This window comes from Lactuca virosa, chromosome 7, assembly GCF_052849685.1.
Source record: "Lactuca virosa cultivar CGN04683 chromosome 7, Lactuca_virosa_CGN04683_v6, whole genome shotgun sequence".
Classification (NCBI taxonomy): Eukaryota; Viridiplantae; Streptophyta; class Magnoliopsida; order Asterales; family Asteraceae; genus Lactuca; species Lactuca virosa.
Window position 1 is genome coordinate 71,156,487 of NC_136432.1, and position 15,088 is coordinate 71,171,574.

Here is a 15,088-nt window from a genome sequence, read left to right on the forward strand (position 1 = left end):
ATGGGGCGTTACATATAGCTTACAACTATTCTGATATGCCATTGCTTTCATATTTTTTTTTCAATATTTACTCTAACATACCATTCCATTTTCAATTTTTTTTAAATATCTGAAATACCGTTGCATTGGAACATCTATATTGTTGGCATTCTTTTGTCTTATGACCCCAATCTTAGGCTTCATTTATGGCCATCTGCAGAGAGTGCAAGAGAAGGAATCTTAAGCATTTAGGATACTGGTGACATCATCAACTTAAAACTAAAAAGTAAATTCATTTTTTTTCTTGGATGCTTTTACCCTTTTGACTACTGGTATTGAAGTAATGATAGTATTGTTGATAATTAGATAAATGAAGAGGAGATTGTTTTTTTGACAAATATAGAAGATCCATATGATGAGAATGTTGTCCGTAAATTATACCATAAAAACTTCAAATTGCTACTTTTAACAAAGGACCAGATGGATGCATATATTACACCAAAGTAATAACTTTTCATTTCTTTTTATTTAATCATGTTATAAAGATTAAAGTTATTTAGCTATTTGTAAATTTGATTAAATTTTATAGGAATTTAATGGGAAAGTGATGAAAGATCTAGTATGCTCAAGATTCATATTAAAATGATATTGTTGAATAACATATGATCCTAAGGGTCACAGTAACAACAACTTGATACAAATGATTATTCATTTTAATAAATATTCATAAACTCTTATAATAAATTGGGAAAATATTTATTTCAAGGAAATATTTATTTTACAATACAAGTAAAACATTATTTCATAATGTATGAATTAATAAGTCATGTACAACATTTTGGACTAGGTAAGCCTTTTGTCTTTTAGCAAAAAGACAAAGTTTATATCTTATAAACATTGAGTTTATAAAATATAAACTCAATCTTCTCTTTTTTATAAGCATGGCTGACCATGTATGGGGAAAGGAAGAAGCATGACTTTCTTATTTGTTTAATCAATAGTATTCAAGGTATGGTGCATGCTAGGGGACAAGGTTATCTAAAGTGCTTAATGGTTAAGGACTATTGGATTAACATTCTACTTTAAATAGTGGAGAGTGGATTCATTTTGGTTCACTCCATCCTTGCAAAAGCCGAGAGCTCTCCCTCACTCTCCATATTCTCTCAAGTCTTGCACTTTGAAGATATTTGTTGCTTGCATCCTCTCTTTAAGTTATAATCCTGGTTTTGACTTTAAAGCTTAAGAGTTGTAACTAGCATTACATCAAGTTGGAACATTGTTGGTTTTTCAAGGGTTCATCCTCACTCCATCAACTTCCAAGCCTCCCCTAGTGGACTCAAAGTGCTTCATACCACTTCTTCCTTCTATGGTTGTGTTTTAAATCTTTCTTTTACTTGCAAGATGATCCTTAGTGGGTGATAAAATGTTTATGTTATTTATAAAACTCAAGTCTTCCGTTTGCCATTATTTGTAGTTTTTGAAACTAGTTGTAACGCCCTGTTCCTGGTACGTATTTAATTTGATTGAATGTTTCTTTTTGTAAGAGCTACTCGGCGAGTTGTATCCCTAACTCGCCGAGTAGATGTCGAATTGGACGCGGGCTTTAAGTGATCTACTCGGCGAGTCCACGCCTGGACTCGGCGAGTAGGCCAGTCAGGAGGAAACCCTAATCCTTAGGGTTTGCACCCTATTTAAACGTCCTTATAGCCCAATCTCAGCCTCCATCACCCTCAGAGCATTCCTTATCGAAACCCTAGTCTCCATTGGTGAGTTTGAGTGATTGTTGCCTTGTGAAGGGACTTTTGGTGCACATTGGAGCAAGTGGAAGAAGGAAGGGGTTGAAGAGCTCAAGGAAGGGGACTTAGATCCAGAACACATTCATTTGTGGTCACCCATTCTGGTAATAAAGTTTCCATCTTGATTATTGATCTATTAGATCTTGGTTGTCCCTAAATTGTTGCTTTTAAGCCCTAAAACCCCAAATCCTTGGTAGAGAAACCTTATGGTTGGGCTATACTTCAGATCTGGATCCTCATTACCTTCTAGAGTTGTAAAATCTCAGTTATGTTCGTGATTGAGGTCCCTCTTGAGCTTAGAACCCCATTAAGAGCTTAGTTTTGACATTTGGAGCCCTTAAAGCTATACATGCATGTAAAGTTTGCAACTTTACATGATAAGCATGCCCTAGAAGCCTAGATCTATGGTTTGGAGCCGCTGCATGGCTCAAACCAGGTCTGTATGGAAAAAGGACTGAATGAACTCGGCGAGTAGAACGCTGGACTCGGCGAGTCCTATGAACATAGCCGTGAACTCGGCGAGTTGGTTGAGCAACTCGGCGAGTTCGTTGAAGATTGCCTTGAACTCGGCGAGTTGTTAGAAGACTCAGCGAGTTGGCTAGGGTTTCTTCCAAATCTTGGCCACGTATGAACTCGACGAGTTAAAAAGGGAACTCGACGAGCCAATCAAGGATTTCACGACTTCTCGAGTTTAGGAAGGACTCGACGAGTCGGTGATCTTCACTCGACGAGTCGAGTCAACATAGACTGTTGACTTTGACTGTGGACTTTGACTTGGACCAAGGGTTGACCAGTTGACTTCTGATGGTTTCTGGTAATTAGGAGATTTATGAAAAAGGTTTGTATGGTACCTATAGGTGGTGGAGTTCGTGTTGGACCCAGGAGTTGAGCCTTCTTATTTCCGACGACAGTTGCGAGGTGAGTTATCCTCACTATACTAAGGGGTCTAAGGCACCAAGGCCGACCCATTGGATATGATATCCTAGTAGTTGTATTATGTTGAGTATGAGTTAGTTATGCATGCTAGTTTGATACGCTAGAGGGTAGGTCTGTAGGACTACCTGTGATACTGATTGATTGTCTGTATGTGCATTATCTGTTACATGTTGATATGTTATGTGGGATGGGTTGAGGTTGTACTGCTCCGTGCGGTAGCCAACAAACCCTAGAGTATTCCAGATATGAGCTGAGGGCCCGATAGGCATTCCAGACTCATACTGAGGACTTGGGAGCATTCCAGATACAAGCTGAGGGCCCGGTAGGCATTCCAGACTCGTACTGAGGGCTCGGTGGCAATCCAGATGTGAGCTGAGGGCCCGGTAGGCATTCCAGACTCACACTGTGGGCCCAGGGGTATTCCAGTCTGTAAAGCTGTGGACCCGTTATGTGCTGTTCTGCTCAGTTTGTTATGATATGTCATGGTGTGACATGGTTATGTGGACTGTATGTGTATCGGTATTTTGGGGGTAACTCACTAAGCTTTCGGGCTTACAGTTTCAGTTTATTGTTTCAGGTACATCAGGGGATCGCGGCACGGCGAAGGCATGATCGTACAACTCCTCTTATTATGTTATGTTTTTGGGAAAACTCTGATATAAATGTATTTTGAAAACAAAGTTGTAATGTTTTGATAAATTCGACATGTTTTGAAAGTTTAAATTTGGCTTGAATTTTTGGGTGTTACAAGTTGGTATCAGAGCCTTGGTTTGAGTGAATTGGAGGAACACTCGTGTGACTCCAGTCTCAAATCAAGGAAAGGATTTTCAAAATGATTTTTCAAAAAGGTTTTCAAAATAAATAAAGGAGGATGCAGGGCGTACGATCAGCCGGAGCCAGTAAGTAGACCCCAAAATACCATACACGTTATTTGATTATACGATATGATAGAACAACATGTTACTGCTAGGCTAGGGATCTTCAGGAATTGCATGATAGAATTGCCTGAATACATGATGCCTGCTAGCCTAGGGTTTCCTTTATGTGAGATTGACATCATTACTGTAGTTGTCTAATGTATGCATCCCAGTTGTACATAATTAAGATCTTATAGCCTGAGAATGTTTGATTTGGCCTTATGTTCTGTTCTTGTTTGATTGGGAGCTTGGGGTAGGATTGGATATTCGAAAGTCTATAGGGTCCAGCGTTATGCATGACTAGCATACATTAGTGTTGCAGGGTTGGTGGAAGTTTCATGGATAGGAGGGATTGAGTGCGACCGGGAGGTCAGTTATAAGATATTTAGCATTCCTCTAGGAGTGAGGATTGAGCGCTCGCCATGTTGTGCATATTTTTAGGGTGTTGTGGTGATACTTGGGGCAAATATGGGTAGGTGTGGAAGGTAGTAGGGGCCCATGCTACCGGAAGCACAGGACCTATACGCGTGTCAAGTAAGTCGCAATCCCTAGGGTTAGGAGGGAGTTGGCTCCCAGTGATTTATATGAATTATCTGATAACTGGTGATATGTTTCAGAATTGTGATGACAAGGCGCTTCGTGGTTGGATCCGGTTCGGGATCAGGATCAGGGGACAGAGGCCAGGAGGGGCCGACAGCACCTGAGCCAGTGGTGCAGATGGGTACAGAGGAGTTGGATGCCAGGATTCGAGAGATCCTGCATGATGAGGTGGCTGCTGCATTCGGAGATGTTCGGGTCGATCACGACCGCCATGGTGGAGTATTTTGATGAGCGTTATGCAGCCCTTGCAGAGACAGCCGCCGCAGCAGCTGCATCAGCTGTATCAGCGACGGGAGGAGGAGTTGGTAGAGGTTTTCAGTACAGGGACTTCGATAACACGAAGCCCCATACTTTTGATGGGACGCAGGATCCCATCAAGGCTATGAGGTGGATTTCAGATGTGGAGGGGTGTTTCTTCACATGCTCGTGTCCTGCTGACCAGAAGGTCAGGTGTGCTCTGAACCTGCTTAGGTCTGGGGCCAAGGACTGGTGGAGACTCGCGACTGGGTCGTACTCTGATGATCAGAGAGCTGCTGTTACTTGGGAGCAGTTCAGGGATATGTTCCGCGCTCGTTACATTCCACGGGTTGAGCGGGAGCGATTGGCACAGGAGTTTTTGAGTTTGAGACAGGATGGGGAGTCGGTGACGGAGATCACCCGGATGTTCACTGAGAGGGCGATGTTTTGCCCGGAGTTTGCTTCAGAGCAGGCCCAGATGACCCGTTATCTGAGCATGCTCAAGACGGATATCCGTCAGTTTTTGTCTACCCAGCGATGTGATACTCTTCTAGAGTTGCAGGAGGCCGCCAGACGGCGTGAGTTGGAGATTGAGCAGCAGTTGAGAGAACAGCGGCAGGCCCCGGCACATTCTCAGCCGGCGCCGAAGCGGTCTAAGACCGCTGATACTAGGACCGGGGGTCAGCAGAGCCGCACATGTGGGAAGTATGGCAAGGGTCATTCTGGTGTGTGTCGAGCTGGTAGTGGATGCCACAAGTGTGGCAAGGAGGGGCATTACGCGAAAGACTGTCACCAGGCCGCTCCAGTTCAGAGTATGAGGTTATGTTACCATTGTGATCAGGTTGGCCATTTGAAGGCCAACTACCCGTTACTCGCCGCCAAACCGGCGCAGGCTCCAGCGCCGGCTACTTTGAGGATCACGGATGGGAGACCAGTCAGGGCAGAGCCTCCAAAGGCTCAGGGTCGTGCCTTCCAGCTTACAGCGGAGGAGGCCAGAGCAGCACCAGATGTGGTTGCTGGTATGTTTCTATCCTTATCTCGTTTTCCTATATCTGTTGTATGCTTATCTGTTGCACCTATGGTTAGGTACGTTTTTAGTGAACTCCTTGCCTGCTTTGGTCTTATTTGACTCGGGGGCGAGTCGGTCCTTCGTATCTCAGACATTTAGTAGGGAGTTCAGTGCGCCAGTGGGCGAGTTAGAGTGTCCGTTGCGAGTGTCTATCGCCAACGAACACGGGGTTTCTGCTTCTTCAGTTTATCGAGGGTGTGACTTGGAGATTTTCGGGGTGTCATTTCCGATAGATTTGATTCCGATTCCCATGGGGGAGGTATGCGTGATTGTAGGCATGGATTGGCTCAGTCGATTCGGTGCCATGATCGAATGTGAGGGGCAGCGAGTAGTAGTTTAAACCCCAAGTCGGGGAGAACTGATTGTATATGGCGAGGGCACAAGAGTGGGATCAGGGTTTTGTTCAGCTGCCAGGGCACGACAGTACATTCAGCACGGGTGTGCAGGTTATCTAGCGTATGTGGTAGATACGCGAGCCAGGGATCAGATTTCGGTTTCCGACGTACCGGTGGTCAGGGAATTCGCAGACGTATTCCCGGAGGAGTTACCAGGGATACCTCCGGAGAGGCAGGTCGAGTTCAGGATCGACCTGGTGCCAGGTGCGGCCCCTATTGCTAAGGCGCCGTACCGATTGGCACCGCCAGAGATGCAGGAGCTGTCATCGCAGCTGCAGGAACTGCTGGGCAAGCAGTTCATTCGACCTAGCAGTTCTCCATGGGGAGCACCGATACTTTTCGTCCGGAAGAAGGACGGTTCGCACCGGATGTGTATCGATTACCGGGAGTTGAATAAGTTGACGGTGAAGAACCGTTATCCACTCCCGAGGATAGACGATCTCTTCGACCAATTACAGGGTGCATCTTGGTTTTCCAAGATAGACTTGAGGTCTGGGTATCTTCAGGTCAGGATCAGAGAGGAGGACGTGGAGAAGACCGCGTTCCGAACTCGTTATGGAGATTACGAGTTCGTGGTGATGCCGTTTGGGCTCACCAACACGCCAGCGGTGTTCATGGACCTGATGAATCGGGTCTGTAGACCGATGCTTGATCGCTCGGTCATAGTGTTTATAGATGATATCTTGGTGTATTCCAAGACCCGAGAGCAGCATGAGGAACATCTGCGAGAGCTGTTGGGAGTTCTGAGACGGGAATGGCTGTACGCCAAGTTCTCGAAGTGTGAGTTTTGGTTACGGGAGGTCCAGTTCCTCGGACATCTCGTTAGCTAGGAGGGGATTTTGGTCGATCCGGCCAAAATCGAGGCGGTTATGCAGTGGGAGGTTCTGAAATCTCCCTCAGATATTAGGAGCTTTCTGGGGTTGGCAGGGTACTACCGGAGGTTCATACGGGACTTCTCCAAGATTGCAGTGCCCCTCACTCGTCTGACAAGGAAGGGAGTGGATTTCCGATGGGGTCCCGAGCAGCAGAGGGCGTTTGAGACCCTCCGTCAGCATTTGTGTGAGGCTCCAGTATTGACACTCCCGGAGGGAGTCGAGGATTTTGTGGTGTTCTGTGATGCATCCATCACAGGTTTAGGGGCGGTCCTCATGCAGAGAGGACGAGTGATAGCCTACGCATCGCGGCAGCTGAAGCCGCATGAGACGAGATACCCTACGCATGACTTGGAACTGGGGGCGGTGGTGTTCGCCCTCAAGATATGGAGACACTACCTCTATGGGGTCCGTTGTACCATTTACACGGATCACAAGAGCTTGAGACATATCATGGATCAGCCGAACCTGAACATGAGGCAACGCAGGTGGCTGGACGTAGTCAAGGACTACGATTGCGAGATCCTTTACCATCCTGCTAAAGCGAATGTAGTGGCGGACGTTTTGAGCCGCAAGTCAGCGGGGTCTTCCACCCCAGCGGTATGTATGAGGATAGCGGTGGATTCTCCGCTGGTGAGTTTGATCAGAGATGCCCAGGTTGAGGGCATCCGCCCGGAAAATTGGAAGTTGGAGAGGATCAAGGGCGAGAACACCCGGTTTGTGCAGGATAGTCGGGGACTATTAACCCGATGCGGTCGGGTTTGGCTTCCAATGACGGGTGGGGTTAGGCAGGCGGTTATGGAGGAGGCTCATAAGTCTCATTTCTCTATTCACCCGGGGGCTACCAAGATGTATCGGGATTTGAGTTTGAGCTATTGGTGGCCGTGCATGAAGCGGGAAATCGCTTGGTACGTTGAGAGGTGCTTGACCTGTAGGATGGTCAAGGCCGAGCATCAGTGGCCGCATGGAAAGCTGCAGCCCCTAGAGATTCCCATGTGGAAATGGGAACAGATCACGATGGATTTATTACCAAATTGCCGAAGACGGCAAAGGGGTTTGATGCTATATGGGTCATCGTGGATCGATTGACCAAGAGCGCCCATTTCTTGGCTATACGAGAGGGCTCATCGGCCGAGAAATTGGCCGAATTGTACGTTCGGGAGATCGTGTCTCGCCATGGGGTTCCTGTCTCCATTGTCCCTGATCGGGATGTCAGGTTTACCTCCCGCTTCTGGCAAAAGTTTCACGAGGAGCTGGGCACGCGATTGCACTTCAGCACAGCATTCCACCCGCAGACAGACGGCCAGAGCGAGCGGACTATTCAGACCCTCGAGGACATGTTGCGGGCATGTGTCATTGATTTCGGTGGGAGCTGGGATTCTCACCTACCGCTTGCGGAGTTCGCCTACAACAACAGCTATCATTCTAGCCTTGGTGCCCCGCCATTCGAGATGTTGTACGGGCGGAGATGTCGCACCCCGGTTTGTTGGGGCGAAGTTGGGCACAGGGTGATGGGTAGTACGGAGGTAGTCTTGCAGACTACCGAAAAGATCCAGCAGGTTAGACAGCGTTTGCAGACCGCTCAGAGTCGGCAGAAGAGTTATGCCGACAAACGCCGATCCGAGTTGGAGTTTCAGGTGGGTGACATGGTCCTCCTGAAGGTATCACTCTGGAAGGGTGTCATCAGATTCCGAAAGAGGGGCAAGCTGGGCCCCAGGTTCATTGGTCCTTTTAGGGTTTTGGCCCGGGTGGGTCGGGTCGCCTATCGATTGGATCTCCCGGCAGAGCTTAGCCAGATCCACAACACTTTCCATGTTTCTCAGTTGAGGAAGTGTTTGGTGGACGAGTCAGCAGTAGTACCCATGGAGGATATTCAGGTTGATAGCAGCCTGAATTATATCGAGAGACCAGTTGCGATCTTAGATCGAAAGGCGAAGACCTTGAGGAACAAGGTGGTTCAGTTAGTGAAGGTGCAGTGGCAGCACCGGAAGGGTTCAGAGTGGACGTGGGAGTCCGAAGAGGAGATGCGGGGGCATTACCCGGAGTTGTTTTCAGATGCAGCAGCAGCAGACTTCGAGGACGAAGTCTGAGACAAGTGGGGGAGAATTGTAATGCCCCGTTCCTGGTACGTATTTAATTTGATTGAATGTTTCTTTTTGTAAGAGCTACTCGGCGAGTTGTATCCCTAACTCGCCGAGTAGATGTCGAATTGGACGCGAGCTTTAAGTGATCTACTCGGCGAGTCCACGCCTGGACTCGGTGAGTAGGCCAGTCAGGAGGAAACCCTAATCCTTAGGGTTTGCACCCTATTTAAACGTCCTTATAGCCCCATCTCAGCCTCCATCACCCTCAGAGCATTCCTTATCGAAACCCTAGTCTCCATTGGTGAGTTTGAGTGATTGTTGCCTTGTGAAGGGACTTTTGGTGCACATTGGAGCAAGTGGAAGAAGGAAGGGGTTGAAGAGCTCAAGGAAGGGGACTTAGATCCAGAACACATTCATTTGTGGTCACCCATTCTGGTAATAAAGTTTCCATCTTGATTATTGATCTATTAGATCTTGGTTGTCCCTAAATTGTTGCTTTTAAGCCCTAAAACCCCAAATCCTTGGTAGAGAAACCTTATGGTTGGGCTATACTTCAGATCTGGACCCTCATTACCTTCTAGAGTTGTAAAGTCTCAGTTATGTTCGTGATTGAGGTCCCTCTTGAGCTTAGAACCCCATTAAGAGCTTAGTTTTGACATTTGGAGCCCTTAAAGCTATACATGCATGTAAAGTTTGCAACTTTACATGATAAGCATGCCCTAGAAGCCTAGATCTATGGTTTGGAGCCGCTGCATGGCTCAAACCAGGTCTGTATGGAAAAAGGACTGAATGAACTCGGCGAGTAGAACGCTGGACTCGGCGAGTCCTATGAACATAGCCGTGAACTCGGCGAGTTGGTTGAGCAACTCGGCGAGTTCGTTGAAGATTGCCTTGAACTCGGCGAGTTGTTAGAAGACTTAGCGAGTTGGCTAGGGTTTCTTCCAAATCTTGGCCACGTATGAACTCGACGAGTTAAAAAGGGAACTCGACGAGCCAATCAAGGATTTCACGACTTCTCGAGTTCAGGAAGGACTCGACGAGTCGGTGATCTGCACTCGACGAGTCGAGTCAACATAGACTGTTGACTTTGACTGTGGACTTTGACTTGGACTAAGGGTTGACCAGTTGACTTCTGATGGTTTCTGGTAATTGGGAGATTTATGAAAAAGGTTTGTATGGTACCTATAGGTGGTGGAGTTCGTGTTGGACCCAGGAGTTGAGCCTTCTTATTTCCGACGACAGTTGCGAGGTGAGTTATCCTCACTATACTAAGGGGTCTAAGGCACCAAGGCCGGCCCATTGGATATGATATCCTAGTAGTTGTATTATGTTGAGTATGAGTTAGTTATGCATGCTAGTTTGATACGCTAGAGGGTAGGTCTGTAGGACTACCTGTGATACTGATTGATTGTCTGTATGTGCATTATCTGTTACATGTTGATATGTTATGTGGGATGGGTTGAGGTTGTACTGCTCCGTGCGGTAGCCAACAAACCCTAGAGTATTCCAGATATGAGCTGAGGGCCCGATAGGCATTCCAGACTCATACTGAGGACTTGGGAGCATTCCAGATACAAGCTGAGGGCCCGGTAGGCATTCCAGACTCGTACTGAGGGCTCGGTGGCAATCCAGATGTGAGCTGAGGGCCCGGTAGGCATTCCAGACTCACACTGTGGGCCCAGGGGTATTCCAGTCTGTAAAGCTGTGGACCCGTTATGTGCTGTTCTGCTCAGTTTGTTATGATATGTCATGGTGTGACATGGTTATGTGGACTGTATGTGTATCGGTATTTTGGGGGTAACTCACTAAGCTTTCGGGCTTACAGTTTCAGTTTATTGTTTCAGGTACATCAGAGGATCGCGGCACGGCGAAGGCATGATCGTACAGCTCCTCCTATTATGTTATGTTTCTGGGAAAACTCTGATATAAATGTATTTTGAAAACAAAGTTGTAATGTTTTGATAAATTCGACATGTTTTGAAAGTTTAAATTTGGCTTGAATTTTTGGGTGTTACACTAGTTTTTAAGTAAAACCCAACAAGTGAAGGGTTTGGAGTTAGATCCTATGGATACAATGGGTACAGGGATGCTTTTGTGGCTAGAGTTTTATCAAAAGTTGCCAAAGATCTGTCGATGTTGCATGATGAGAAGAGGTTAAGAGAGGCTCCGAGTTTTGTGAATATTTGGGGTGCAGTTACTATGACAGAGAGAGGGGCAATTTCGACATTACCCACTAGAGAGGTTGTTATGGATGCTTTGCTCAAGATTGTTGTGTAAGTTTGTTTACATTATGTAGCAACATACTTTAATGTGGCTACCAATTCAGTCAATGTACTATAGTTTCACACAAAAACGACACCTTCCAACCCTCACAACGCGGAGATACCATTCTTGTTGTATTTGTTTGCGAAACTAGTTAACAATATTAAAAACAATTTTTTAAACAAAAAGATTATTTAGTGAATTTAAAAATCACTTTTAGATATCATTTTATTTTTCTTTTAACAAAAACAACAATTATTTAAAATTTTATTTAAACAAATCATGTTAACGAATATTTTATATGCTTACAATATATTTGTAACACATTTTTTTAGAATTGAGATTATAAAAATACTATAAACATTCTAAATTTGAATATTGACATCTAGTTGTTGTAACAACTTGTAGGTACGATTTTGAATATGGTCATTTCAGAGAGTAGCTTCGTCCAAGAGTCCTATAAAGATTCAAGAAATTTATAATGATATAAGTGATACTCGCAACCTAATAGTTTAACTATTGTTGCGTGTATCCTTAGATTTTATAAAATTTAGTTTTTAACAAACAAAATGATAATTAATTTATAATAATATAAATATCGAAAATACTAAAGTTTAACTTTAATTTTTTTTAAACTATTATTATGATTAATAAATTTAAAAATAACTTATTTTCTCAAGTTTTAAATTTCGATCAATGTAATTATTTCATATATCAATAATTGTTTTTGGTTTAAGGTAATAATATAACGTTTATTTAATGTTAATATTAACTTTTTTTTTAATTTTCTTTTAAGTTTAGTTTCCATTTTAATTTAAGATTTTGTTTAACGTTATATATAAATTAAAAAATCAAGTTAATTACATCCGGTTGTGGCACTAAAATAGTAGTGTTTAATATATAGCATATATAAACTGAAAAAATTAAGGTTGTTATGTTAAAAGCTAAAGAGTTAACTTTAAAAATAGAATGATAAAAAAGTTTCATATATTAAAAAATCAAATTAATATAGTTTAAAATTAATGATTTGTTTACGAAAAAGAAAAAAACGAATTCAACTTCTATTTCATTTTTATAAAGAAACATTAAATATAAGAAATTAAAGAAATGACCAATCTTTACTTATATATAACGTCTTCATGTTTTATATGCATATATTGTTTTCCGTATAACAAAAAGAAATTATATTTATTGAAGAATAATAGGAACTATTAACAAATGAGTTGACTAATACAAATTTATATCTTTCAAAGTCACATATATCTCTTTGTTGTACAATATAAATACATGCATCTTCTAAAATAGAGTTTTGTGTGTTCTAAAATCATATTTCCGGTCCTATTATTTTTGGAATCCTAATATATTAATTTTACATATCTCTATTAACCAAATAGATGCCATAAGTATCAACTAAATATCATATATTATTATTTTTTGAATCGTAGGGATTAATTAGTTGAATGTTAAATACTTTTAGTATTAATATAAAACTTTCATTCATTTTTTTCAAACTAATATGATTTCATATATAAGTTAAAAAAAATCTCTTGGATGGTATTTATTAATTTTTTTTTTGAACAAAAATAATAGTGATTAATTAGTTGAGGAATTGTGGAAGTTTTGAATGGATATCTTGCAGATTTTTTTTCTTAAACCATGTTAATATGGTATTTTATTAAATGTATTATCTTTTTTTGGTCATTTTTGAAAATTTTTCCACTACCATTCATTTCTCACTTGATTAAGGTTCATCAATAACATCATCATCAGTTAAATGCCTGTCCATTCGCACTGGCTTAATTTTATGAGGCCAAAATGGGAAAACGAATGATGACTCGTATGATGCATGAGAGAACATATATGAATAGTATATCTAATTACCATGATTGATACATGCACCAGTTTATGAAAGCAAATTATTCGGTTTGCCTCCTTTCAACTTTCTTTTCTTAAATCCTTTGGACTGATTAATGAATCCTAATATTCCTGTTATGTCAGTTTTTAAGTGTTATCAAATCAATTCAAAAGAGATTTGCTTACATTACTTAAACATATACATATATAATAATAATAATAATAATAATAATAATAATAATGTGCATATGCAATAACCGACCCCACCCATCTTTCATTTTACTTTCTATTTCTCAATCGTTGATATATATATATATATATATATATATATATATATATATATATATATATATATATATATATATATATATATATATATATATATATATATATATAGAGAGAGAGAGGTTCTATGGAAAACAAAAAACCCTAAAAATCATAAAAATGCATAAAAAAAATACATAATTATCACAAATCTTTTTTTTGACTTTATATATACAAAAATCGCTACTTTTTCATTAAATTCGTTGAAATTTTTTTTGAAAAAAAAAAAAAAAAAAAAAAATTCGATTTTTTTTTCAGCGAATTTGTAAGAAAACCTGCGATTTTTTAGTAAAAAAAAGTCAAAAAAAAGATTTATGATCTCTAAGTATTTTTTTTTTATGAATTTTTATGATTTTTTAGGGTTTTTTTGTATTCCATATAACATTTCCATATATATATATATATATATAATTTATGACACGACACGACAAAAATACACGACACGAAACGAAATTGAGACGAAACTGAAATTTGTATATGAATAAAACGTGTATTTTTTTTACATCATCTTTAGTCACGTTCTATATTTATGAATATAACACGTTATATATGAATATAACACGTTATAAAGTTTTTTTACCTAAAATATATTTTTTTTACATCATCTTTAGTCACGTTCTATATTTATATATGAATAAAACGTGTATTAATTGTCGTCATATGTTATATTCATATATTAATAAAACATTTCTAAGATTTTTGTTAAAATTCATTTGTTATTCATATATAAATAAGTAGTATGTTAAAAAAATGAAGTGTTTTGAAAATTTAAACTACTTATTCATATAGGAATAACAAATGAACTGTAACAAAATTATGATAAATGTGTTTTTCGTATATAAATATAACTTGCGAGGAAAGTCAATACACGTTTTATTCATATGTGAATATAACATGTGACGACTGACGAGAGTTGATGTAAGTTGTAAAGAGTTTATAATATGTTATATTTATATATGAATGATACTTAATATGTAAAAAAAATTAATCATATTTTTTATTCATAAGTGAATAACGAACGTGTTGTACTAAAAATTTAATGTATTTTTATTCACTTATGAATAACGATAGCTGAAAATATAAAAAAAAATTATTTTATTTTAAAACTATATCAATATGGATGTCTATTTGTAGAGAATAAAAAATCATGAATTTTGGTATATTTAAAATCATTTTTCGATAAAAATAGCTTCTTAAAAATTAAAAAAACGAAAAAAAAACTATGTTTTTGTATATATATTAGGGTAATGATTAGCATAGTTTAAGGAAACATGTTTTGTTGGAAAACACATGTGTATTTTTTTCCCATTTCCGTTGGTACGACGGAGGTTTTTGCGGCAAAAATAAATGAGTGGCTAAGAATGATTCCCCATTCTCAACCTTTTTTATTTTCTTAATTGAACTTACCCCCTCTCTCTCTCTCTCTATATATATATATATATATATATATATATATATATATATATATATATATATATATATATATATATATATATATATATATATATATATATATATATATATATGTTTATTTGAGACCAAACTAATTTTGTGAGACATTGGGACGCGATCCTAACCACTCATCTTGGAGATAAAAAAAATTATAAATTGCGAAATAAAAGGAAAAATACAAAAATTATTTTTTTAAAATATTATTTTCGTTATTTAATTTATCAAAAAAATTAAAAAATATATAAATAAATGAAAAATAAATAAAAAAATCACCGTTTTTTTTTGAAATATGAGTGAAATATTTTAATAGA

General features: G+C 40.2%; 1 pseudogene; it reads left to right on the forward strand.

Annotated features, from left to right (window-relative positions):
- Window positions 1-105: 105 nt before the first annotated feature.
- Window positions 106-11,162, forward strand: LOC145126762 (putative fructokinase-6, chloroplastic; annotated as a pseudogene).
- Window positions 11,163-15,088: the final 3,926 nt, after the last annotated feature.